General features: G+C 46.4%; 1 long non-coding RNA gene across 1 annotated transcript in view; it reads right to left on the reverse strand.

Annotated features, from left to right (window-relative positions):
- Positions 1-25,904, reverse strand: part of LOC119144926 — a 134,891-nt gene that overhangs the window by 85,916 nt on the left and 23,071 nt on the right. The window contains exon 3 of the long non-coding RNA XR_005103251.1: positions 13,293-13,636. This is a non-coding gene — a long non-coding RNA (uncharacterized LOC119144926). The remainder of the gene's footprint in view (positions 1-13,292; positions 13,637-25,904) is intronic.

Genomic DNA, 25,904 nt, shown 5'->3' on the forward strand with positions numbered 1-25,904 from the left:
ACCAGGAGGTATCACAGTTAAGAGCTGGCAACTCAGAGGATACGCGTTCTGCAGTTATTTGACATTTTCTTTCAAGTCAGATCAGGCAGATCATCCATTCCAGAATCAGCATCACCGCTTTTCTTCAAGTCTCACCTACGCAGCTGTCTCTCCATTGCTATTTCCCTTGGCTGAGCTAGGACTTCAAGGCTGCAGGAGCTTACAAAGAAAAGCTCATGCCCAAAGGGTTAAGATTTGTTTTTTCATGATCTTTAAATCATAAATATGATTTCCACTTGAAAAGGGAACACTTCATTTAACAGACACGGTGGCTCTGAAGGGTAATGCAGGGCTTTGAAGGAAATTTAAAAAAAAAGGAAGCAAGGGGAGAAAGCAAAATAACACTTCCAGAAAGTTTTCCAAAGGAAATGAGTAACCACTTGTTATTAAATGATAAATCACAGTCCTCGGGAAGTGGCATTGTCTGTGGTCTATTTTTAATGAGAAAACACCCCCGTCACTGGCATGGAGGCTGAACATGCTGATGGGATGCGTCTGTGGAAAGCAGGAGTGTTCACTGGTAGCCATCATCTCATTCCTGCCATTCCCACCACCTATCAGCAACCAAAAAGGCACAGAGGTGCCTTAAGAGAAAAAAAGAAATGCACCCAGGACAACAAGCAAGGGCTACTGTTTTCCATGGAGGAAGGACAGAAGGAAACACTAGAGACCAAGCAGAGGAACCAGATCCCAAGCATAGCCTTAGGCTTTGCTTTTGTTTTCCACATGTGAGGGATGTACAAGAAGCTGCCAGGAAGCAAATCCCTGCTGACCCCCATGTCCCCATAGGGGCTCAGGTGCCCTCCCACGTGCACTAGCATCCTCTGTGGATGGGGACACATTGGGCATGCCGCTGCAGGAAACCCTTCGGCTTCTCTTCCCCGGGTCTGTCACCAGGACAGGGCTTTCTGGGGAAGCACCTGATGCTGTAGCTCCACTGATGCTGAGGTCTTCAAGGCTGTAATTAGCCTCCTTTTCTGCTGATAAATGAGTCCCAGATTCCTGTGGCAAAGTGACTCACGGACTGGGAATAGGCTCGCTGTGTCAAGGGAAGGGAAGCATAAGTCAGCAGAGCTAGCTGGAGGCTCAGCTACAGGCACAGCCTCAAAACCAAATCAGAGGGACCACAAGCTCTCAGACACTGCACCGTCATGCAGCAAGCCTCCCTGCACACCAGCGAGGGGAACGTTCTTGGCAATTGCACCAAGCCCAACTGGCTCCCAAGCCCCAACCAAGCATTGCCGAGCCCAAGCCACAGGATTCAGCTGCAGACCCACGTCCCCCAAACGTTCAAGCCAACTCTGACCCAAAACCACAGACACATCCCCAAACCTTCCAAGCTGCACCAGGAACAAGCAGGAACCTATAACTGACTCACTGAAATACATCACACTATGCCAAATTTTACTGTGAGGGTGAGCGAGCACTGGCACAGCTTGCCCAGGGAGGTTGTAGAGCCTCCATCCATGGAGATATTCCAGAGCTATCTGAACGCGGTCCTGGGCAACTGCCTGTAACTAGCCCTGCTTGGGCTAGGAGGTTGGACCAGATGATCTCCACAGGCCCCTTCCCAGCTTCAACCATCCTGCGATTCTGTAATTGCAAAGGCAAACTGCATTGCAACCTTGCACATTAAATTAGTGTTCACTGACCTGGTGCAAAAAGACTGTAATTATTCAACTTTTCAACTATTTCTGACATTCTTTCCATAGATGAGGTTTAAGCCTTTTTTTTTTCTTTTCCTCTCTTCCTTTTAATAGGAACGCAGCCCCACAGTTTGCAGATTATATAACACACACACACATCACTCTTCCAAAACAGCATCTGAAAGTGTGTGTTTGATGATATTTTTTTTTCCTCCCACCCGTAAACCACCACCCTGTGGGTCTCATTCATTGTGCGGCATTTTGCAACGAAGCGTAAAAATGGTATTAATCATAGCTCTGAAAAAACATGAACTTCTTCTCTGAGGTTTGAAGTAACCATTTGGAAGGAAAACTTCCAGGAGCCAGAGGGACTGACAGGGCTGGAGACTAAGGTCCTTCTTTTCAAAGGCCAAGTGTATCCCAATATATCCCTTGGACAGCTGCCCCCAGCCAAAGTTATAATACTTTATTCTTCAGTTCAAGTAGCAAGAAGGAGATTTGGTACAAAATCAGGACAAATACCCAAAGTGGGGAGGTTTAGCAGGCAAACATGTCGTAAATTTAGCAGAAGGCTTAAGCTCTAACTACAGCTTTAGTGAGGATCAACATCTGAAGCCTCATCTGCCTCTCACCTCCAGGGCACTGCAGGGATGGGGCCAAACTGACCAGGTAAGGGTACCCACCCCTCGCAGGCAGCACCCGAGCATCCCGGACCGAGCGCTGGCACTCACCCGTGGCAGAGTGTTGCTTCAGCAACAGGCAGAAACACAGAGATCTGCAAAGGCTATGCCAAAAACTAAAAATCATTATCATCTTTATGTTTTCTGGCCAACCACCACTGGAGAAAATTACCTTCTACACAAATCAAGCTCTTTGTCCACCTCCGCAGATTTAGTACTCCTAGTGGACACAAGGAGGGGCTTCTGTCAAAGACGGAGTTGGGAAAAAGCATGAGACTCTTTTCTACGTTAGATGCTTCAGCAGAGACTTGCCAAAGGCTTTGGAATCCCTCCGCTTTGGAGGTAAAACATCAGTAATTTTAAACCCTCCTTTTAAATTAGGAAGGGCACTAAAAGAAACTATTGAAAGAGAAAAACCATCAAGCTTGCCACTGCCTCCAACTCAAACACTGACATTTTCTCTCAAAACCCCAAAAGTGGTTTCAACAAGCTAGCAAATGAGGAAGCTACCTTTTTCTTTACCCATCCTTCCTCTGCATTTGCTCTTTGGCCATTAATCTTCCAGGCAAAGCAATCGACCACAAGGAGAGGGCACGTGGAGCATCATCCTGGTACAGAAAGCCCCAGGAAGCTGCAACCAGGGGCCGGGGTGGCACAAGCAGTTGGAAAATGTATCACAGGACATGCCAAATATATCCAGAAGCAGGGTAGGATAGGTCAGGATAGCTCAGTTGGAAGGGACCTACAACCAGCATCTAGTCCAACTGCAAGTACTTTGTATTAGAAGAGCAAGGGAAGAAAAATAATCAGTGATTGATTTTTTTTTTCTTCTTTTTGATCAATAATTGCAGACTCTTGTGTGCAGTGAAGTTCCCTTCTTATTCAAAGCACACATGCCTCTGCCCATCTCGTCTACTGATACCATTTCTTATCAGCACGTTTCATTCTTTCCCATTCTTGCAAGAGCTCTACAAAGTAAAAAAAGGGTATTATCTTCATATTTAAGAGGCAAAAAATGGCTGACCGGGGTAGGTCTACCTTGCTATCATGACTTTTACAAGAGTAGGAACAGCGTGGCAGCCAAGATTCAGCACTGCCTACACAAGCCCCACTAGGGACCCCAGCTCCTGCATCAGCAGCCTGCCTGGACGCAAGCCATTGTCCTGGTATCACAGTGGCTAGATAAAAGCACACACTCTGAGATACAGCCCCCTCTTCCATGCACATGTACATACTTCAGATTACCAGTCCAAAATTGCAAAGAAAAATGTGTAGGGCCAGGGAACATAATTTACTCCATACCATGGCTCCTCTTGGGCACCCGGCTCAACCAGCCAAGTTGAAGAAGACCTTTGCATTGATTTGAATCCCCAATGCAGCCGTGAAAACACTGCAAAGGATGCTTAAATACATCTTTTTCTTCAGGAAAAAAGGAAGAGGAGGAATAGCAATTCAAAACCTGAATGCCAGCCGATCTGATGACTGAATGCCATCCTACAGTAGCTTTTTTAGACAGTCACGAACTTTAAATTTACTCTGTCTCCTGCTCCCAGCAGCTCCTAAACAGTGTGAGCTAAATATTTATAGAAGAGTCACTGCTTGTTTAAGTTTCAATCTGTACTTGTTGAGGTCCAATATGCCCAGATCCCGAAATGACAGCTGATTACAGAAGAGCCTGAAAACACAGCAGAGGAGAACCTGACACTTCCCAGACATTTCATCTGGACACTTTCTCCGGTGGTTATTTTGGGGCACCTCTCCCAGTTTCTTTCAAAGGAAGAGGCTGGCAGGAGTTGCGGTTCCAAGCTTCACGTTTCATCAGACGCTTTGGCACACCTCTGCTCGATGCCATGGAGTCCCCAGTGTGCTCCAGAGCCCACTCCTTCCCAACTCGCAGTGAGGTGGCTGGACTGCTTCTGAAAATGCAACTGAGGCACCTGAGCTGCTGCACAGGATGCACCAAGGCAGGGTGCAAGCACCGCCGGGTGTCCAAGCCCGTGCAACCAACCTGTCGCAGGTGGGGCACAGCACATCAGCACTCCAGCTCAACAAGTCCTATCCTGACCTGTCTCTTCTGTCGCTCCTGGATTCAGAAACAGTCTTTCCAATTTCCCATACTGTCCCCTCCAATGGCACAACAAAGCTCTCTCATACCTTAAAGAATAACCGAGGATACTCAAACTCTTTGGCTAACAGGACAACCTGTCAAACATTGGAAAGAGACCTGTATGTGCCACTACGCTTCTACTATATGCTAGCCAAGTCCAACAAGTCACGCAGCAGAGGATGACGGCACCTTCTTGCATGTGGTGGTATATGGTTTCATGGGTGGGCCGAGAAAAAAATTAGACTGTGCTTCAGACATGGTGATTTTAACTTATTCATCCCATGAAGCCATGTATGGGCCCAATTAAACACTCCTGGAGTCTTCCACTTGGGATATAACTGGGGACTCACCACCATGAAGGTGCACACAAGAGGTGAGGCTATCAAGCAGGCGTAGTGCTATGCCAACACATGCCAAAGGAGTATCTCACCCTGCAGCTGCTCAGCATCCAAGTTTGCAAACTCCCAGAGGAACAGCAGAGGCATGAAGACACCACCCAAGCAAACACACTTCTCAGCATCTTCTAATGACAACCCAAGGCTGGTAATCCCCTTTGGTTTTAGGGTCTGACATAAATGTTCCTGTGTGAAGAACTGAGCAGAAGGTGCTTATTGACCTTAGATGGGTGAGAGGTTGGGATGCCTTTCCCTGACTCCAGCTACTTCAAACCCAGTACATGATTTGAACAGTCCCTTGGATGAGTGCACGTTGCTGAAGAACTCAAAACCCCCACTGCCAGCTGTCGCCGTGCTCATCCCATCAAGACAAACTACCAGCACTGCAGCAAGGTGGGACTCTGCAACATTGCTCTGTCCTGGGGTTCTCTGGGGGCTAATAGGATCTGTTCTCCCCTCCACAAGGTGTTTCAAGGCATCTCGCCCCATTAAAACAGAAAATGCAGTGTCGAGCAAGAGGATGAGTTTTGTCATCAGGTGGATCTCAAGGTCAGATTTCCATGCTGCCATCGTTAGGAGTCTTGGTATCCAGCGTGAAGGCCCCTGCATGAATGAAGAACACAACTGTGCAAATGGCCATGCCAGTGCCACGTGTGCCTACGAGACCGGCGCTCCTCCTCACACGTATTTTCTACCCAGGCATGCCTGTGCACACGCACACAGGACAGTGCCTGATCAAGCTTTGTGGGTATGCTCATAGGTACACGCACATGAATATGCACAAGTACACAGGCCCACTGCAAGCAAGCCATGCTTGCAGACAAGATTAAAGAGGAGACTACAACGTGGAGGCTGGAAATAATGACAAGCGCTTTCATCAGTAAAACCCCAATTACCCACCCTGAACACAGCCTCTCATCTCTACGGATAGTTATTACAGAGATGCCTTTATGGTGACCTGACTTCCAGAGAAAGGAGAGGAGCTGCCTTGCCTTTCCCATGTTTTATTTCTCCACGTCTTAGAGGAGAAACCTTTATCGGAAGCACACACCTCTGCACGCACATCACCGTGGCTGGTGGCTCCACTGGGGCCAGCCGTAACTGGGAGGTTGAAGGCACAAGCCTGTGACCAAGAAGCCTTTGAAACTCCAGCTGGTCTCCTCCCAGCATCGCTCACACAATTAATGCCATCAGGTCGCCTTTACCAATGCTTCATGGAAGATAGACATAGATGCTTCACGGAAGAAAGCAAAATTCTACTGCACAGAAGAAGAGACACCCTTCTATTTTAATTCTCCCAGTCCTAAAAAAGAAAAAAAAAGAAAAAAGAAAAAAAGAGGAAACACACCCCCCCTCTTTCCCCTTTTACATAAATATTGGATCTGAGCGCTTTATGCTCGTAAGAAGTTAAAAATAGGAAATAATACCAAGTCTATGTGCTGCATCTTTTATCAAAGCCTTTTATGAACATCAAACCAGCTCCTCTGCGCTCTTTTATACCTTCCTGCTGTCACTCACAATTCATAAAAGGGGACTACAGAGATACAAAGGGTAAAGCACTCCCCAGTGCTGTCACAGGGAACCGGTGATAAAAAAAAACAGCTTTTCCTCAAAGCTCTGAAATCTACGAGCAAATTTATGATGTAATGTCACTTTTAGCACAAAAGATGAATAATAGATATTCAAAATATAATAATACTTTCACAAGTAAACAATGCTTTGCAGTGTCAAAGACTTTCAGCGATGCTGTCAAGCCTTTGCAATCACCGCAACACCACCAGGAAGCAAACACTGCCAGAATAAACACATGTTTAACCAAAAGGCAGGGTCTCCCTGGCCAAACTCCATCTGCATTCTCTAGAGACACAAATCTAGAGCCCCTCTATAAAAAAGGGAGATATGGAGATTAACAAGATGAACCAGAAACTCTTCACACATAAACTTGAGTTTGACCCTGCCGTCTTTCTGAGACCTGTGATAAATCCAAACCTCCTCCCCATCTGTACAGTGAGCAGGCTTACGCTCACCTATATTCCAGAGACAGGAGCATTAATTAACTGCAACATTAAAGAAAACACATTTGAAAGATGGGAGCTGCTAGAATATTCATGACTCTTACCCAACCTGTTTATATAACTGGATATGGAGCAAATCCCCCATGCAAGCCATAGAGCACCATTTAGCCATTCAGCATCTTTTCCACAGAATGCAAATTCCACAACTTGCAGTCACCATTATTTTTTTTCCTGCCTTGCACATAAGAGTTAGGAATTTGAAGGGAGGAAGTGATAAACCTATGATAAAAATAAATTCCAGTGAACTTTCAGCATTATCCTAACCAAAAAAGAATTTCCTCCTTAGTCATCCACAGGCAGGCAGGGTAAGCCAGCTCCCTCATGAATTACAGAAAAGCGAAGGAAAAAAAAAAGTGCTTATCTGGAAGATTACTTCTCTTCCTAGTACCTCAGTATTTAATTTTTAAGTAGGCCAAAGGTCAAACGAAAACCACCTGATGCTGATGTAAATGCAGCTCTGGATAACACTGCACAGGGACACCAGCAGGAAGAGCTGCTCCTTGCAGAAATGAAAACTGAGCGATGGTGCCAGCATCGGGGAGGGTGATGGCATTTCAGCATCCATATGTCACAAGGATGCTGTCAGCTGGCAGGAGGGCACATCCATGCTGTGGAGGTGGCCAAGCTGAAAGGTGGCAAAAGCCCCCCTAGTCTGTAGGAAGCTGGGGCAGTGTGGGGGTCCCAGCATTGCTCAGCACCCCCAGTGAATGCCCCCAGCGCTCCCCTTTGACCAGGCAACCTGGGGTGTTGAGCCTAGGCTGTAGTCAGACCTCTCACCTGGACGGTGGGCAGGGGTCCACCTTCCTGAAGCACCAGGGCTGGGGTGTACCTGTACCTCACCCCTCAACTTGTCTATAGGCTCTTTGTTGCACAGAAGATAACAAGGAGGTGGCACAACGATCATTTCCTGCAAAGGCAGAGCCAGCAAAAACATCAGATCCTCAAAACATTGCCAGGGAAAAACCAGGAGGATGGGTGCAAGATTTGCTTCCAGCTCAAGAAACATTCTCAGAATAAAAAATTCCCCAAAACAGTATTTTCTGTTTCTGAACCGGGCTCCACAACACAAGACCAGAATATCGCCCTTGGTGCTGGGCTGGCCCCATGGCAGCTGCTCCTGCCTAGCAGTTTTTGTGTGCTGCCCAAAATCAGCAACCAGACCAACTTGGAGATGATTAAAACTTAATTACAAACTTCAGATCATGTCCTGTTCACAGCTTTGGGACGGTGCAAATCCTGCCACCTTCACCACCAGCCCCTCCAAGGGCCTCTCGCAGCCTTGGGATGCCAGCCAGCTTTGGAGGCTTTACATTTTCGTGGCATGAGACAAATTTCACTACGAGTTCCTCGGTATTAATCCACATAATACTGTTCACCAGATGGGAGCCCAAGAAAACAGCCTGTTGACACCTTCAGCCCTGCAGAGCTCCGCAAAGCAATGCAAAGGATCCGGGAGCCGAGCAGATACTCTCGCTTTAGCAATGATAAGTCTTGTGATAGTTCACTGCTGCTTTGCAACCTGAAGCAGCACAGTAAGTCAGCAGATAATTAAGTATTTCCTGTGCACAGCAAGCCGCAGATGCAGGCGCTCATGGAAAAACCAAAGATCACACATTAAGAAAGATCTTTAGTCTGAAAGTAATGACTATGATGCCTTAGTCAATATAAAGCATCGAGCAACATTTCAAAGCGACAGAGGACCATTCGACACATATTAGCAGGATTATTCTAGACCTTTAAAAATATGTATTTATTTACTTACAGAAATAGATAGAAACATGGCCCTGTGGATACCCAATTAGATGCCCCGCGATGAGGGCACGAAGTTTGGGCACAAATGGCACACACCAAGATTCTGTTAGTGAGCACCCCAAACGGGGGACAGACCCAAAGGAGTGAAAATACATACTACAAAAGGGGTTGAAGGTTTTAGCATAACCTAAGGACTGCACGCCACAATTAATTTGCTTTGCTTGGGTTGGCTCTCGCTGCTGCCTGGTGAGCAAAAGCCAAAATCCTCCAACCCATGGTCCTGGGGTCAACAGCAGCAGGATAAGCACAGGTCCATCAGCATCCCTCACCCATGGCACGCTCTCCTCCAACCCCCGTCCCAAGTTAGGACTGGGAAAGAAAGATGCAAGCAAAATTTCAGTGTCAGTGGCTTCAGCATTTTCCCCAAGCAGACAAAAAAGCAAATCCAAAGATTCAGGTGTAAATATTTTAAAAGCCACAAACACACTTCTGGCAGCCAAGAGAAGAATCTTTGAAGGCACTTACTTGCATCTGCTGCCCCCAACCCTTGCAAATCCAGCCTGCTGAAATGTGTAAGGTAGGTTGCCCACAAACTGAAAGCTGAAACTAGTTTCAGCCCCAATTCCAGAGCATTGGTAGTAATTTTAGAAGCAGGAAACCATCAAGCAAGAGATAGCACCTGTAGATTAAACCCTCTTCCTTTGCCAGGCTTCGATACATTCAACTCACGAAACTATAAAGTAAGACTCCCTAAAAAAAAACTTCACTGTCAAATTATTTTATAGCTTTGAGGTTATTTTTTTCCCTCTTAAACCAATAAATATTTGAAACTCCTTTATTTCCTGCCAGCTGGGGAGAGACTTGAAAACTTCAGCAAACCTGCAATTTCAGTGCTTGTCTGTGCTGGGCACTAAAAAATTCCTCTCGAGTGAGAGTGAGAGGCGTTAGTCATGACAAGAACATCCCTGCAATGTGCCAGGGCTGCTTTTCACTGTCATCCAACCATCATTAATGCCGAGTTAGCCCATCCATGATTTTTTACAATCAGTTATGTGCTTTTGAAGCACACACCCAAATAATTACCCTCACAAACGGCCAAACTGAAGCTTTTTGCATTTTTTTTTGATTAGTAACATGCACTTGCCCAGAGACCTACCCCCTACAGGGCATTCTGACCCAATGTTCTGCACCCTGATTGAAAAGTTATTTTACCAGCAAGTATTTTAAATGCTGATGGAGTTCATCTATTAACTAGTACCCAGAGATGCACCTGGCAGCCCCCAGCTCAGATGCTCACATTGACCAAGGGGGAAAACCCTTAAACTACGCTCCCTTTGAAGCTGCCCCACGTCTGTGCAGGATGAGACCGGCTCTGAACAAGACTGGAGGTGATTTTTCTTCCCTGTAAAAGACAGCTGTAGATTTGCAACCGAAACATCATTCTTTGCCAAGCTCTAACTCTCAGGTCACCCCCGGGCACCGGCAGCCTCTCAGGTGCCTGTGAGCCCTTGGGTGACTCCCTTTGTGAGGGGCGATGCAGAATGCAAGGTTTGGGGGGGCACATCTACCATGGCCTTCCTCCTTGCTCGCTGTCAGCTCAGACCGACGCAATGCAGAGGACAAGCACCGCTGGGGTGGCTCTAGGTTACCCAGGCAATGCCAAGCAGGCATCTCCAGAAGTACCAAAGCCACTGCACCGCTGGAGCAGAGCAACTGATACCCGTTTTCTGGGGTGACCTTGAGCACTGCTTGTACTCCAGAACTGTAGCCAATGCCTCTTCTTATCCTCAAGATCCATGAAGAAACCTGCGTGCCAGCGGTGATTACACCTCTTCTGGCTCTCTAAGCAAGAGGAAACCCGAAGGACTCCCTTCGCATCAAATTACAGATATGCTCTTCCTAAAAGATTGAGCAACAAGGGCTAGGAGACCAATAAACACATTTTGCACATATGCTCCAAGTCTTCTGGAGGTGTTCAAAGCTCTAATTAGGTTCTTCTTTGCCTGCAAGGAGGAAAGCCCAAGCTCCTAGTTACGTGCATACAGATAAAGCTCATTCAACCACCACGCACTGCTGACAAAGGACCTTTCACATCTTACAGGAACAACTGGAGAGCTGGTTTGCAACGTCTTTATCAAACAGCTGACAGCAAATATAAAAGAACTTCAGATATCAATGGTGTTTGCTGTAATTGAGATTAAAAGCTCACACTGCCAGTGATCCTTCTTTCTTAGGTGCCTTAGAAGCTGTTAGGAGCTAGTTAATAAAACACCAGGACTTCTGGCAATGGGAAAGGTGTGCTCTGTCTTCCTGAGAGAGAAAAATGGGCTGAACAATTTTCCTGATCCACCCACACAGCGGGGCTTGCCCACCCACGAAAGTTAATTCAGGTTAAGGAAGGAAAATTCTCATCTCCAAATGAGGGACTGAGACCCAAGCCAAAGACATGCTAAATCCTGGATTTTTAGTAATTTCTTGATTTGGTACTCTGGATCAGGAGACTCTGAGCCAAGGCCTCACCAGGGCTGCTCTACGGTGGTACCCACTGGTCTGCTCACCCACGGCCGGACCCTGCACAGTCCAGCCATGTCTCCCCTCTGGCTCCACCAGCAGAAGACCCAGCAAGGGCTGGGAGGAGAGTGGCATCCTGAAAGGCCCAAGCTATCCAGCCAAGAGCATCCGAGTGGACGATCCCAGCTCTACTGCCTAACAGGCAGCAGCGTATCAAACCTAAACTGCAAACCAGCATTTTGCAGCAAATCTCAATGAGAGCAGAGTTTGGCTTGGTAAGCCCAGGTGAATCTCAGCAGTGTTTATCTGGGCTTATTATATCATTTCTGTGTGCTGAAGGACAAAAAGCTAGGGCAGAAGAAAAAAAAACAAATACCACCATACAAAAAGTTATCACCTCTCACACGTGGACCCACGCAAGCAAATAGAATTATTTGGTGACTTTACCAGAGGTACAGATGAGTCACTGGAGAAGTCAGCTGCAAATATAGATTTCCTAACCACCCTTCCCTCTCGGACATCAGAGAAAGCCTTCAGACATACAAAAGAGGCATCATGCAGAAGAAATACAATCATTTTCCAGCATATTTTCTACATCACTTGAGCCAGACTGCAACATGCTGAGTGAGCAAAGCAGGAGCACAGTACAGCAGGGGGAAGTCAAATGCTGAATGTCCTGATCCCAGCGGATGCTTCTGCAGCAGAGCACAAAGCCCCAGCAAACAATGCTGGGGGTCTCCATCCTCAGCGAGGAGTGGGATCTTGCAGACGCTGCTGTGCTGAGCCTCCAGGCGGTCCTCCTGGAGAAGGTCCTGTCTTGCACATGACCTGTGCAGCATGCACAGGTGTTGACCAGTGACCATCCCCACCAACGTGGCGTGGCGCAAAGCTGCTTTTCACCTACCATGCCCAAATCCCTGTGGTTAATTCTAGCCTCTCTTACAGGCACGCCAGCACTTGAGTTCCCTGCTAGTTAAAGTGAAGAACCTTTTTATCCTCAATCTTTGTCTACCATCTCCATTTGGCCTACGGGTTGCAGTCAAATTCAAGAGCAAGGCAACCGATTTTGTTTCACCACACACATGCTCTACCCCCCACCCCCCACCCCATTTCCTTCCTTTAATCTGATGCAAAATTGCGCTTATGAAGCAAGAGCACGAAACTTTTAATGCCTCACAAATGCTGATGGGAATGCAGAATAAATGTATAGCAAAGCATTTTCAGCCCCTTCCCTTCAGCGCCTCCTGTATAGTAAAAGTAAGTTAAGCTAGATTCAAAGAGCTAACTTGTTCTCGACCCTGCAGAAGGAGCAATCTGTTCGCCAGCACACGTGAGCAGATTCAACCCAAACCAGCACAACTGCCAAAAAGGATGATTTTCACAGCAAATTGATACACACAGAGACCAACACAATGATCCAGTTCTGGTATTAGAGAAAACGAGAGGAGAAAGTTTGTCACCTTCACAAAAATATGTAACTCATTGTAAATGACTACAAAAACGCAAATTTCATTGCTACCATTACAGCTATTGAGTTATCCATGCCTATATTGAAGAGGAACAGTTTTGATTTTAAAATCAAAGCCATCTCCTTTTATAGGGAGTAAACGGTCCTCAAAAATAAAGTTCCTCAGCAGAAATACTGTTAAATTCAGAAGAGGAAAAATGGATTAAGCACTTGTGTCATCTCCTTTGAAACCAGCCGACAAGCCCGATAAGCTGACCCACAGGCGGCCAGTGCCAGCTGCGGGTTACAAACACAATGGGCAGCTGCCCGAGAGTGTGAGGTGATCCAGGAGGAGGAATAAGGAAGGACCAGCAGATACGAACACCTCCATCCCCCTCCTCAGGTGCAAGGCTTAGGTCAGGCATCAAAACCTCCAGGAGGAGCTGACCCCACCGCTCCACACAAACCTACATGGCAAGCTGGGTCTGCGTCCTAACGAGGCACAGCCCCCTGCACAGCATGGCACCAAGGACTTTGGAAGGTCTTACCTTTAGCAGAAGCTAGTAAAGAAACAAAATGATGGAACTCCTAAAGATCAGGAAAGCAAACTGGCTAGTGAGTGAGGCAAAAATCTGCATACCTGCAGGACATGAGTGCTGTCGTGCTGGAAAAGCTCTGGGAGAAAAAAACCCCATCCTTCTGCTGGGTAAAGCAATGGCTCCATCTTGAGAAAATGCCAAGGGGAGGTATTCCAGTAAGTGACCGGTTTGCTATAATCCTCAGGACAGAGGTGACCCAGGAAAACACAGGGTAAAAAGACAGTAGGAACTTCCAGATGCTTCTATCCACAGCCAACATTTTCCAGAGGGTTTTGGGGGTCCATACATCCCATGATCCTAAAAATCCCTGGGAACTACCAAAGGATCACGCTGCCGGGCTCCTCCAAACGCTACTCCTGACTGGCGGGAAGCATGGGGCTGGGACCTTCAAAGAGAGGAAAGGGACAGGCCGTTACATGACAGCTCTCAGCACGTTGGACAAGGCTTATTCCCATGCAAACTCAAAGTAAGGAGTTTTTAAGGTTTGGGTTTTTTCTTTGTTTGTTGGATTTTTTTTCAGTTTGCATGGTTTATTTAAGTGAATGTCACACTGAGCACAGGCACACCATGGGGCCACCTCCAGAACCCTCACAAGTGCCAGGTGATGTGAAAGGAGGAGAACAAGCCAGCAACTGAAAAAAAGTTGTCACCTAACTAATCCTTCCAAAATCCATTTTTATTTTTTTATTTTTTTTGGTCAGAGGAAAGGAGACAGTTTTCCTCCCCTCTCTTTTTTTTCCACCCCTTCTAAACCTGATGAGATATTTTCTCCACCAGGGAAGAGAAGGACAGAAAGGGCTGTAAGGCAGCAGGTCAGTAGGACCACCTGCCTTCCCAATTTCAGGGGAAAATACCCATCCACCATCAGAAGCATCACATCGTCAGGAGTCCTTGCCGAAGTCCGGCACAATCCATCAGCGGGATCCTACCTCCGGCACCTCAGAAACTCGCAGCTCCTACATACAACAGCTCTCCCTGACCTCCTACCAGGCAGAGACACACTTCCCACTCCTACGTTCAAAGAAAATAAACACATCCCAAAGTAGCTCAAAATACCCAGGAAATTAGTCATATAGATTCTAGTATTTGATGTATATAAATACCATCATAATGGAGAGTGTGTGTTAGTTATTGGGGTTTTTTTGTTTAATCTGATCTTACTAATTGTGCTGGGAATAGGGTTGCTGGGATTTTTGTTTGTTATTTTAAGATAAGAAAACTGTCACACAAACACAGGTGATTGCCAGGCCCAGAAATAATGCCTAACAAGCACTGAAGGGAAAATCAAATAACTCTTTGCCTGACATTGCTTTCTAGTTCATCTGTAATAAAAACAGCAGAGAGCAGCTGAGAGCCAAAAGTTGGGAATTTTTTTTCGCTTTGTTTTAGCTGCAGCAGCACAGGAAGGTGGTATCATCGTGCAATGTAACCAAGCAGAGGAGCGATGAAAGTGCAAGCAAATAGATCAAATAGCACAGGGTTAAATAAAAGGTGTGATAATCATTTGTTTTGCTAATTGTGTCAATAAATCCTATCTATCCTCAAACAGGAGAAACGTCATCAGATATTTAAAAGGAAAAAAAACACCAAGTGACTGTACAAAACCCCATCATTTTTCCCCAGATGCCCTCTCTTTAAAGGGTTGATCGGGAGAACCACGTGTTTATTTTAAATAAAATTCCACTGGCTTTGATCATATTTAAATCACCTCCAATACGAAGTCTGCTTTGAATCAAAACTTCCTCCCCTCTAGGGAAAACGACAAAAATTGCCTTCTCTGCAGTAAAGATGCAGCCTTACCACAACCCAAGCTAACCTGGCTTGCGATGCCACCAACGGGACTGGATGACATGGTTACTCATGAAAATCCAGTGTCTTTGCAATGTGTTTGGGTTGTTAACTAGAAAACCCAGCACGCCAGTCGTACAGGGCAACTGGAAGTCTGCAGACAGGCTCACAGATGAAGCTGCAGTTGAAGTCTGCTAATTCATGGAAAAAAAAATCTGAATTACTTTGCCCTTGCTTCTAAGGTTTTTTTTCCAGTGATGGGGAGAGCTAGGAAATGTAATATTCCCTAACCTCCCCCCTCTTTAAATGAACTGAAGCTGGAGAAGGTCTGACCCAAACCTCTAAGCTGATGAAAACATTTTGGAAAAGGACTCAAGTCCCCCCAAAATAACTCCCATCCCACCAATTACACAGCGAACCTCAGCCACTTTGATGACTGTATGACACTCAAAGCACCTGCAAAACCTGTTTCTCTACTGCAAGAGCACCTGCCTAAAATCCTTGAGCTAACGATTTTCTCTATAAGCCAACTACCTGTAAAATATGAGCACGCAAACAGAGATAAATCTCTGTCACCAGAGAAATGAGGCTTGCCCCATAGATCCAGCCTCTTGACGTGCTGTGCCCGGAGCGGCAGCAGGGCTTTTTGTCCCAGCTCCACCACGGATGTGTCAATATGTACTTTGCTCACTTCTCCTGGGAGACGAGCCCAACGGTTCTCACTGTCCAATGAGCAAAACCATAATTTTCTTGTTTTCTTCCTTTTACTGCTCCCCCCACTTTGCATATACCACACCACTCACATCACTCCCATCAGCTGCCTTCAAGCCCAGCTGGGTGGCAGCAGGACCCAAGGGCTATGGAAGAGCATCTTGCCCACATCATGTTTTTACATAAACGTATGGGCTTTTCTAGTCAGGTTATAAGGGCTGGGACAACTGATAAACCAATGTCAGGTGATTAATGTTCATTTTAAGCATCTTTCTTCATGGCACAGAAGATCCTCAGCACCTTTGACCCCTGGACATAAGGAGAAGACAGTGTCTCAGTGCTTCCCTGTTTGGGATGAAGTTCAAACTCTCATACCCAGGACAGAAGCCTGAAAAGTCAACTTTCCAGTTTCTTGGACTCTACCCTCAGAATGTGCCAGGTTGTTAAGGCTAAGCACTCTGCCTGCTACGATGATCTTACCTCCATGTTCAGCTGACTGCACTCCAGGCTCTCGGCTGCCTTCTGCTTCCCCTTCCAAATGGGAGGGGGTGTCTTCCTTGCAGTTTGCCTACGACTATTGCCTAACACCAACACTTCAGATCTTGCCCTAAATAATGTACTGAAGGTCATGCAGTAGGTTGGCAGCAAAGCCCTGAAAAACATTCAGATTTTGCAAGTCATGGGCCAGCACTTGAAAAACACATTCACCCTCCCCATCCCTTGATGAGGAATAACTCCATTACTCATACACAACAAGGGTTCAATCAGCCACACGAAGAAAACATGATGTGCTGAGCACATGTCCAGCTCTGAGCAAATGAGGCATGAGCCTCAACCCGGAGAGCAGCCCTCTGAGCCCACGGCTCCTCTCCAAGGGCAGCAGGAACAAGTCAACATGAGCTGAAGAAAACCAGCAGCAAGCAAAGCATGCCCTGCTACAGAGAGCCCCCGAATGATTAATAACCACATGAAAAAAGTTAAGAGACTCATTAATAATTAGTTAAGAAATACAGGGGGCAAGAGAGAAAAATAAGGAGTTCCACCTGCTAAATTCTGACCATTAAAGAGTCCCAAGTGCAATGGCTCATTTTAAAAAACAAAGAGTGTTTTCTGTGCCTGTGTTTTTTGTTTTGAGGACAGGGCTGTTTTTTCCACTTCAGCATGTTCATTACAGCCCAGCCATGTGAGTTAAGTGCAGTAAGGGACCTGTTAAACCTCATGATCTGCTATAGTAAGATCCAGCAGTGACTTTATTATGGGCAAGAATGCAACTGGGGTTGTTCGCCGCCACTGCTCCATCCACCCACCAGGCACTGCAGGCAGCATGCACTCAGTTTGCTGACCTGACACCAAAATCCCCTCCTAAATACAAGGCGAACATCCCAAAATGGTTTCACTACATCCCCATGCAGAAAAACTTTTCCAGGTGCAGAGATCGCTTATCAAATTCAATGCTACCCAGCAGAAGAAGACAAAAAAAAAAAAAAAAAAAAAAAAGAAAAAAAAGAAAAGAAAAAAACAGGTCATTTTAAGCAAACGGTTGCAGGTGTATCTGCTGAAAGGCAGCAGTTCACTATTAGAGGGTATCTCAGCACGGGGGAATGGTTTTCTCCTGGTTTGCTGAGCCAAGGCAGGCTCAGCACCAGCACCTGCGGAAGGAAGAGGGCAAAATCAAACCCAGACTGTCCCCTGCAATGACATCCAGCTGGTGAATCAGCACAAGTCATCTCCAAAACCTCCGCTTGGCTGTTACCTCCCCGTTCTCAGGCATCTAACTTTTAAAGAGCTACAGACTGAACCTGGCATAGCAGGAGAGTGGCAGATCAGGGGGGTTGAGGTCAACAGGACTTCTGTTTTGTATCAGTGAGGAAACATGAACTTGTTTACTTTACGGAGTCATGGAAGGACACCGGTAACAGTCTCTCCTACCATACGTCTATAATATTTACACCTTTATAACATGAGAAATAAACAAAACCCTAAACAGTCCTGCCCACCCCACCACCAACCACCACCCACTTGAGAAAAAGACAAAAAAAAAAAAAAAAAAAAAAAAAAAAAAAAAAAAAAAAGGCTGCTCCTTTTCCTCCTCACTCAGCAACAGCAATTTCATGGAGTAACCTGACTGCTTTTGAGGGCTTCACAAGCTTGGCCAGCAGCCACATCCCAGGCAGTCTCTAGAGCTAGGGCTTTTGCTCCTCGATCAAAGCAACTATGGCTGGGACATGACTAATGAGGGGAGGGCACTTCACAGATGTTCCGCTGTGACCAGGAGAAGACACATGCACACCCAATTAGCAGTGAAAATCAGGAAGACTATTACAGTTTGCTCATTAACCCCTGGAGTTGGTAAACTTGCATCAGAATCTGAGGTACTCTTTGTAATACAACCCACTGTTTGTACTACAGAGTATTTTAGGAAAACATGGTGGAGGCAAGAACCATTTATCATGTCCCACCCTACCATTTTTCATCCTTAAAGCCAGTTCCTTCCTGCGAACTCCAACCAAAAGATGTTTGAAGGAGAAAGACAAGCACAGAACAATTGCCCGGCAGATTGGGCTCTCCAACCTACACTCCACTCAAAGACAAGTCATTTGATAACCCAACGTGCAACATAAAAAATGCTTCCAAGAACTGCTGACTCTTGTAATAGTTCCACAAGAAAGTCCACCTTTTTAAATGTAAGCCTAGATATGCCATTGAAGGTACCATCACTTCTCCCTCCCCTCACATCCATCCAGAACTCTTCACCCACACTCGGTATGGATCTGCCAACCAACCTGAACCAACACCCAAGAGATCAAGGAGCTGTATTTTTACAGCTCAAGTTCTCATACAAAATGCAGGTCATGAGTATGCTGTTTTGCCTTCACAAGATGATTCCAAATGAGGATCACAAGCAGGAATGCTATTATTCAAAACACTGCTGCGATGCCTTACAAAGAAGGTACCTGTTCTTCTAACCCTTTTTGTTTTGAAGACAAAAAGCAAAAGTTTAAGCAAGTGCCCCACAATCTGATATTTTAAGCACCTAATGTCACCTTGGACCATCTTCCATGTAAGATTTAGTAACTTTATGCCCCATCCCTGGCAGTGTTCAAGGCCAGGCTGGATGAGGCTTTTAGCAACCTGGTCTAGTGGAAGGTGTCCCTGCCCATGGCAGGGGCCTGGAACTAGATGATCTTTAAGGTCCCTTCCAACCCAAATTATTCTGTGATCTACACCAGCTGACACAGTTATACTAAGAGAAAACAAAATTTTAAATGTCCCCTAATGAGTGGGAGGAGACACTGTCCTAATAAATGGAAGACCGTTACATAGAAAAGACCAAAGGAACAAACTGTAAAGTAAATATTAACTAGCCTTTTTATAGTATTCAAGACAGGAATGTTCTCCAACTTACTAGGCCATAGTACCAAGAAAAATAATTTCATTTCACGCTATTGAAATCACCTCTAACATGGGGAAGAGCACTCCATACATCTTCCTCTTCACAAGATGCCTCACAATGAATTAAGGAGTATCAATCTCAAAAGATACTGAGTTGCCTCACCTGGAAAAATTGAAAGGTCACAGAAAAATCAAGTTATCGAGAATGACCATTTCAGCCCTGAAACGTTTCCAGCACAGACAACAGCTACTCTCCCTCTGACATGTGATCAGGCGCCTTGGGTAGGAGGAACATCCACCTGACTGCTCAGTGATGCTGCAAGAGTGTGGGTCACTCAATAACGAGCTGACTCATTTAAAAAAGCCCAGCCTTTTGGGTTTTTTCTTCTTTCATTTCAGAACTTCTGTGCAAGACTCCAGCACAAACTGCCCCTGTCTTGCAGTTGTAACTTTAGGTGGGTGCAGGTGACACCACGGAGCCATAACCCTTATGCTCTCCCTCCAGCTGCCCGTTCCCCCGAACAGCAGCATGAGGCAGGGTGGGGTACCCATGGCGGATCCCAGACCCCAAACCCCAAACATTGCCAGCATGGGATGCACACCAGGGAAAATCCAACTTGCAGATCCAATGTGGACGGATGTAAAGCAAGGGACAGCACTTCGTGCCTCCATCTCTCCCAGGACTGTGGATTCTGGCTTCAAAGCTGTTTCACAGTCATGCTGGCCCCCAGACTAAGACTGCAGAGGTAAGCTGTGCCCCTTCAAGTGCAGGAGAAACGGATTTTTGTTTTGCCTGCTTTTCTTAAAAGACTCTTTATTTAAATCAATAATCTCTACTCATCAGCTCCAACTACCAAAATAAAAGTCAAGATCTGTGCATCAAAATGAAAGGCAGGTTCCTGTAGCTGGGTGGAGGAATGGCCCTTCCCGACAGTTTTGTTTCAATCAGCCCTGGGAGGACCAAAATCACCACCCCATCACGGTACCTGGCCATGCTGCAAGAGCAATGGCAGTTCCTTCAGCTCCCTCTTCAGCAGATATTTCACACTTATTGGGGGCTCTCCTGTCCCTGTAAACCGGCCAGGAAGGACACAGAGATGGGTCACCACCCTGCTACAGGGAGAGCCACACTGGCCCACGCTACACCTATCTCATCTCCCCTGCTTCATACGGGCTTTGAGAGACGCAGGAGGGCACACAGGTTGTGCAGGATGGAGGCAGTGGAAAAGGCCATAAAAGGGCGCCTCACACAACTCATTCCATCACATTTCGTTTTAGGAAGAGGGAGTCTGCACATGTTTTTTGCAACACCCCTCTGAAAACCCAACAGGGAGCCACCGCTGGTGGAGCAGGGGCAAGGACTGCAATACTCTGTGGTATGTTAGTACTTATCCTCCAGGACTCCAGCGTATACAGCCTCATGCTTCACCTCCACCTTTTTCCTGCTCTTCCAACTCATTTTGGTCTTACATGCGTACAGGGGAAAGCACATCTTACAACAACCATGCTTGGAGGGCTGGTCTATATCTCAAGCCAGCTCCCAACTAGTTACGGACCCTTTCACCAGTCAGAAGTGTGAAGAAGTGTCTCATCCCACCAAGAGCACCACAGACCTGATGGACAGACTCATCACAGAGAGGATGCTTCACACAGCTGAACAAGCAGAATGAACAGCAGTGACAAAAGCACTTCCCTCACACCACCTCTGGGGTTATCCTTGGGCTTTTGCTGGCCCACCCTTCCTTTCGGAGCATTTGTTCAAGCATAATGGGGCAAAAGCACTATTTTCCTCACTGCAAGGCAAACCTCCAGAAGTCTTTGCGGGTACAGATCTGTGAGCGAAGGCCCTCTGGCAACACCCCAGGCTGCAGGAGGCATGAAAGCCACGAGCTCTCTGCTGCTAAACTTGCTGCTGGGGAGGGTTCAGCTCTGTCTTATGGCGTTAAAGTCTCCCATGACCTACACTGCTAAAAAAACGAGTTACCTGATGGGTGTGAAATCACCAGGTTTGTATTTTTCTTGGTAATCCCACAACATCAGAACCAGGAGATGCCCACAGCAGATACAGATCATTGCTACCTGGTCACCAACACACAGGGATAACACAGCAGTGGCTCTCCTCTCCATTAAAAGGAATTACAAGCATTCATGTTTATAATGTTTTATGAAGCACAACTTCTTCTGTTTGAGATCAAATGTAATAAATAAATAAAAAAGTCCACTTAATAGTTCAAGCTATTGAACCATTTAAATCTCTGCCTCTACACCTGCAGCAGCAATCTCCACAGGACAAGGGGACAAGGCTGCCCACGTTCAATAGCTGGACCGAAATGTTGCACGGCCTTTTACAAATGCAGAAGACAGACAGCTGGGAACCCATGAGAGTCCTCCACGAATTCTGAAAAACCCTTGGTGACACCACACTTGCTACAAGCGTGCAGGAGGCAACCACTAGCCATGACAAAGACCTGACTGGGAGATTAGAGATGATAAAGGGTTCAGCCAAACAAAAAAGCCGTTTTTGCATGAACACTGCTAGGGGAGAGCCCTCCCAACCTGCTAACTTCTCTTCAAAAAAAAAACCAAACAAAAAAACCCCCCCAAAAAATACCCACAAACAAAAGGCACTTGTAACATCTTGTGGGGATGCAACCACTTTGGAGTTTCACATATACCCAGTGAAGCTCATAACAAGGGCACATGAACCATGCAGTGATTACGCCAGAGAGAAGTTCCAGATAAGCCTGATTGGAAGCCTAATTAGCACAGTTCTTTTTTTAATTCTTTGAATTCCTTACAAAACAGACATTTGGTATTTGCCCATTCTCCAGAAACTGGTGCTCAGCCAGGTTTCCATCCCACTGTTCACACCCAAGTGGGTATCACTCACCTCCCATGCTGCCGGTGGGCTCAAACACGAGCCTTTCTTTCCTCAGGTCCCATATGCAGGCATGTGGCAGCAAGGAAACCATTAGCTCTCCCACTGGCACATGTCTAGCCACAAAGACCTGCAAGAGTTCTCCCAGGTATGAGATGGAGAAGCTCCTCCATCTCCAAAGCTGCTCAGCTACATACAGATGTGCAGCCCAGTGTCAGGCTCCCTTGCTGGGCACCGCTGCGAGATTCTGGCAAACTTGGCTGCAAACTCAGTTCTTGCCTTGGCCAAAATGAACCACAGCTTCCCACGCCCGGTTCGGTCACTGTGAACCATCCTGCCTTCCCCAGAGCAGGGCTCAGTCTGAACCTTGTGGTCACTTTTTGCTATGGTTTATTTATGATTTTTAGTCTACAGCATTAGTCACTAGCTTACAATAAAAGGAGAAAAAAAATCACTAAGCCAGCTACAAAAAATAATCCTCCTGCTAGTTACATTTTTGGTTCTTTATCTTAGACCTATTCTTTAAGCCTTCAGGATCTAGGCTGTCACCGTGAAGGCTAAAACCATGCTTTATAGTCAAACAAATGCTGAAATTCTCACAAGACTACACCATTCCAGGAACAAAGGAGTTATGCTAAAATTATAAAAGCGGCTCAGAGAGATTAATTAGCCGCTATTAAAACAAAACAGAAGACACTAGCCCCTTACTTTTCAAAGATAAATTAACCAATTCAAGGCATGTCCTTTGCAGCTGACATTTGCTTTCATCAATCCACCACCACCACCATTCCTGAAATCCCTCTATTATACTGAATTTGCAGTTTTCCCTGTGAAACCATCCATACTGCCACTGCTTCAACTTCAAGAACGTTGAGATGTGCCAGCCACCAGCGTTAGGATGGTGAGGTTGGTCCTCTAAAGGCACCAGTGGGAAAAAAAACTCGTAAGACCTCAGTGCTGGCAAACTTTGATCACTGCAGCATTGGACTAATGAAGCTCCAATGCCCCACAAACACCAAATTGATGTGATGGCCCAACAAGGCCAACATGAGACATTTCTGAGCCCACTGCTCCTCTCCACACTCCTCTGGACCAGCTTAACTCACCAACCCAAAGGAAACCATGCACTGCTTTTGCTGGGAGGGTTTTCTGCAGGCAAAGCAACCAGCCCAGAGCTAGTCCAGCAGCAGCAAAGGGGTATGGGCCAAGAAGGAAAAAGGCATTTTTTAATGTGTGCAAATCACCCCTTGCACGGCTGATGCGTTTCAAGCTTGGTATTTGCCTCCTTTTAAAGCTGAATTCTCGGTGGCTGCCGCCTCCTCCGATAACCGGAGAGGAGCCCAGTGCTAATGACTTTCCTTCTGCACTGTCACACTTGGCTTGAGGTCCAAGCATCCCCGCGGAGCCCAGGAGAAGCCCCACGTGCTCTGGGGCTGGCACACAGCTTCACAAAGGCAACTGAGGTGAAGATTTCAAAACATCTCTGGGAATAGCAACGCAGAGACTTTTTGGCAGATCAGGCTCTCTCTTCCTGTTACTTTTTATAAAGCTCCCACTTATGAAGGGCACATGTTCAATATTCTGCAAATAATAACAGAAAGTTTCAGCCATTAAACCAAAGGCCATGGAATAATTTGACTCGTTTCAGCTGGCAAACCCAAATCAATGCCTGCCTCGCTGTTACAGGCAGCTTCACTGTGCAGCTCAGTGAAGTCAACAGGCACGAGCTCAGGACCTTCTTGAGGTGAAAGAAAATATTATTATTAGGAAAGATTTCATAACAGCATAGGATTAGGCTTCATCCAAATATAGATGTTGCATTGGTTTAACTAAATCCAGCATGGAAAAGTTTTATTTATTGCATCATACAGTTACATTATGAAGTTACAGCCCTGGATTCATTTTTCTGCTGATATCCCAGAGCAGCAAATCCCTTTTCTGCTGATGCAAAGATTCCCATCAAGGACTGGGCTTCACCTCTACTTCCCATGTCCCATGCACTTCTGAAAGGGTCTTTTGCTCACTGTCTCGTACCTGCAGAGCACTTCCTACCACACAGCAGTTTTAATCCTCCTCACCAAAATCAGTTCAGTCCTGTGAAATCTCCGTTACTGTCACTCTGCTTTCACCTACATCACCTCCATCCTTTGCGAAGATTACTGCAGCCACATCAAGAGGAAAAAAACAGAAAGGTAAGAAACAAGACCCCAGAAAACACGTCTGGGAGCTGTTTGCTCCTCATCCCTGGAGCTGCCTCCCACCAACCCTGCAACATGCACGAAATTGGGCAGCAGTCAGGCTCCAGCTCAGCTGGGTGGATGGATGACCTCCCCAGGCTGGCATCCCAATCGTTTTCTGGTCTGAATGTGTCCACAATGCCAGCTGACCTTCCTGCCACCCAAAGGGGAGATTTTTTTTTTTATTCTTTATTCCAAGACTGATAATGTATTGCACCTCTTCTTACTCATTTACTGCTACTAGTATTTTTATTTTAGTCATGTCCAGGCTCTTAAATGCTTAATGACCAAGCCTTCTGAAGAGCTTACATGCTGTGAGAAAAATAAGGAATAACAGGATTGTTTTATCACTATATTAGCATCTAAATGCATCAAAGGAATTCCTAGCCACATACCACTTGCTGTATGTGAATGCAGTTAAATACTGTATTTACATACAAGGCCAGCTCCCCCAGTCTCAGCAGAACCTACAGCCATAGAATCAGAGAATCATAGAATGGTTTGTGTTGGAAGGGACCTTTAAAAGCCATCTAGTCCAACCACCCAGCCATGAGCAGGGACATCTTCAACTCGATCCGGCTGCTCAGAGCCCTGTCCAGCCTGACCTTGAGTGTTTCCAGCCCAAAAGGTCCCTCTTCTTTTGCAGGGATGCCGCTGCCCTGGAAGGTGCGGGGCTGGCTCTGCCCACACATCCCATGGCCAGGCAGCACTGCCTGTGCCAAGACAGTGATGCAGGTGAGTACTCTTTGATTTGCCCCACAGGGAAAAGAAAAAAAAAAAAAAAAAAGTAGGGTTGGATGAGGCCAGTTAAACATCAAAAAAGCTCTCTGGATACAGAGGGAAAATGCCTGGAGCCCGTACAGCACTGCTGTAGCACCGAACAACCACCACTTGCACAGCTCCCCCGCCCCAGGCTCAGCTAAAACCTCCACTTGGGCTTCTCGGAGGAGAAATGCCCACCAGCATGTCTACCAAACCCACTCCTAAAGTCAGGGATGTCTCTTATCTACTGTGCAAATACATTAACACCAAAAGCAGATCCATCTGTCACCACTGCCTGAAGCACCGAGCTGTACCTGACACAAAGCTGCTGCCTGGGCTCAGAGCTCTGCTTCTCTCCTTACCCAGAGCTGCTTGAGAAGAAGATCAGGCTTTCCTAAGCATCCGACTTATGCTCGCCAGGAGGTAAATTCTCCCACTTCAGCCTCTCCATTAATTTCAATGGAGTCAGGATTTCTCTTTCACAGTCATGATCTGCTCCAGGGACACAGAACAGAAGAGGGAGAGGGGAACAGAAGATCTGTTTTCATGCAGATGCCCATCCTTTATCACACAGAATGGAGGGAGATTACTGCAGGTGATACAGTTCAGGTGGTCTTTCCTGAAGTGAAGCAATGTTAGCCCCAATCCCCATGTCCTCAGGGTTATTTGGCTGAAATATCTGAAATAACTTCCTTCTGGAGACTGCTCATCAAGACACCCTTTTCGCCAATCTCCTTCCCAGGCTGAACTCATTCCTCTCAGGGATGATGCTGGAGGTCAGTGGCCTTTCCAGGCTGCTTTCCTCATTTAAGACAGCAAACGCAAAGCTGATGAACTCAGTACATCATCAGACAGTGGGACATACTTGGTGAAGGAAGCTCCCT

The sequence above is a fragment of the Falco rusticolus genome, chromosome 3 (genome assembly GCF_015220075.1).
Source record: "Falco rusticolus isolate bFalRus1 chromosome 3, bFalRus1.pri, whole genome shotgun sequence".
Lineage (NCBI taxonomy): Eukaryota > Metazoa > Chordata > Aves > Falconiformes > Falconidae > Falco > Falco rusticolus.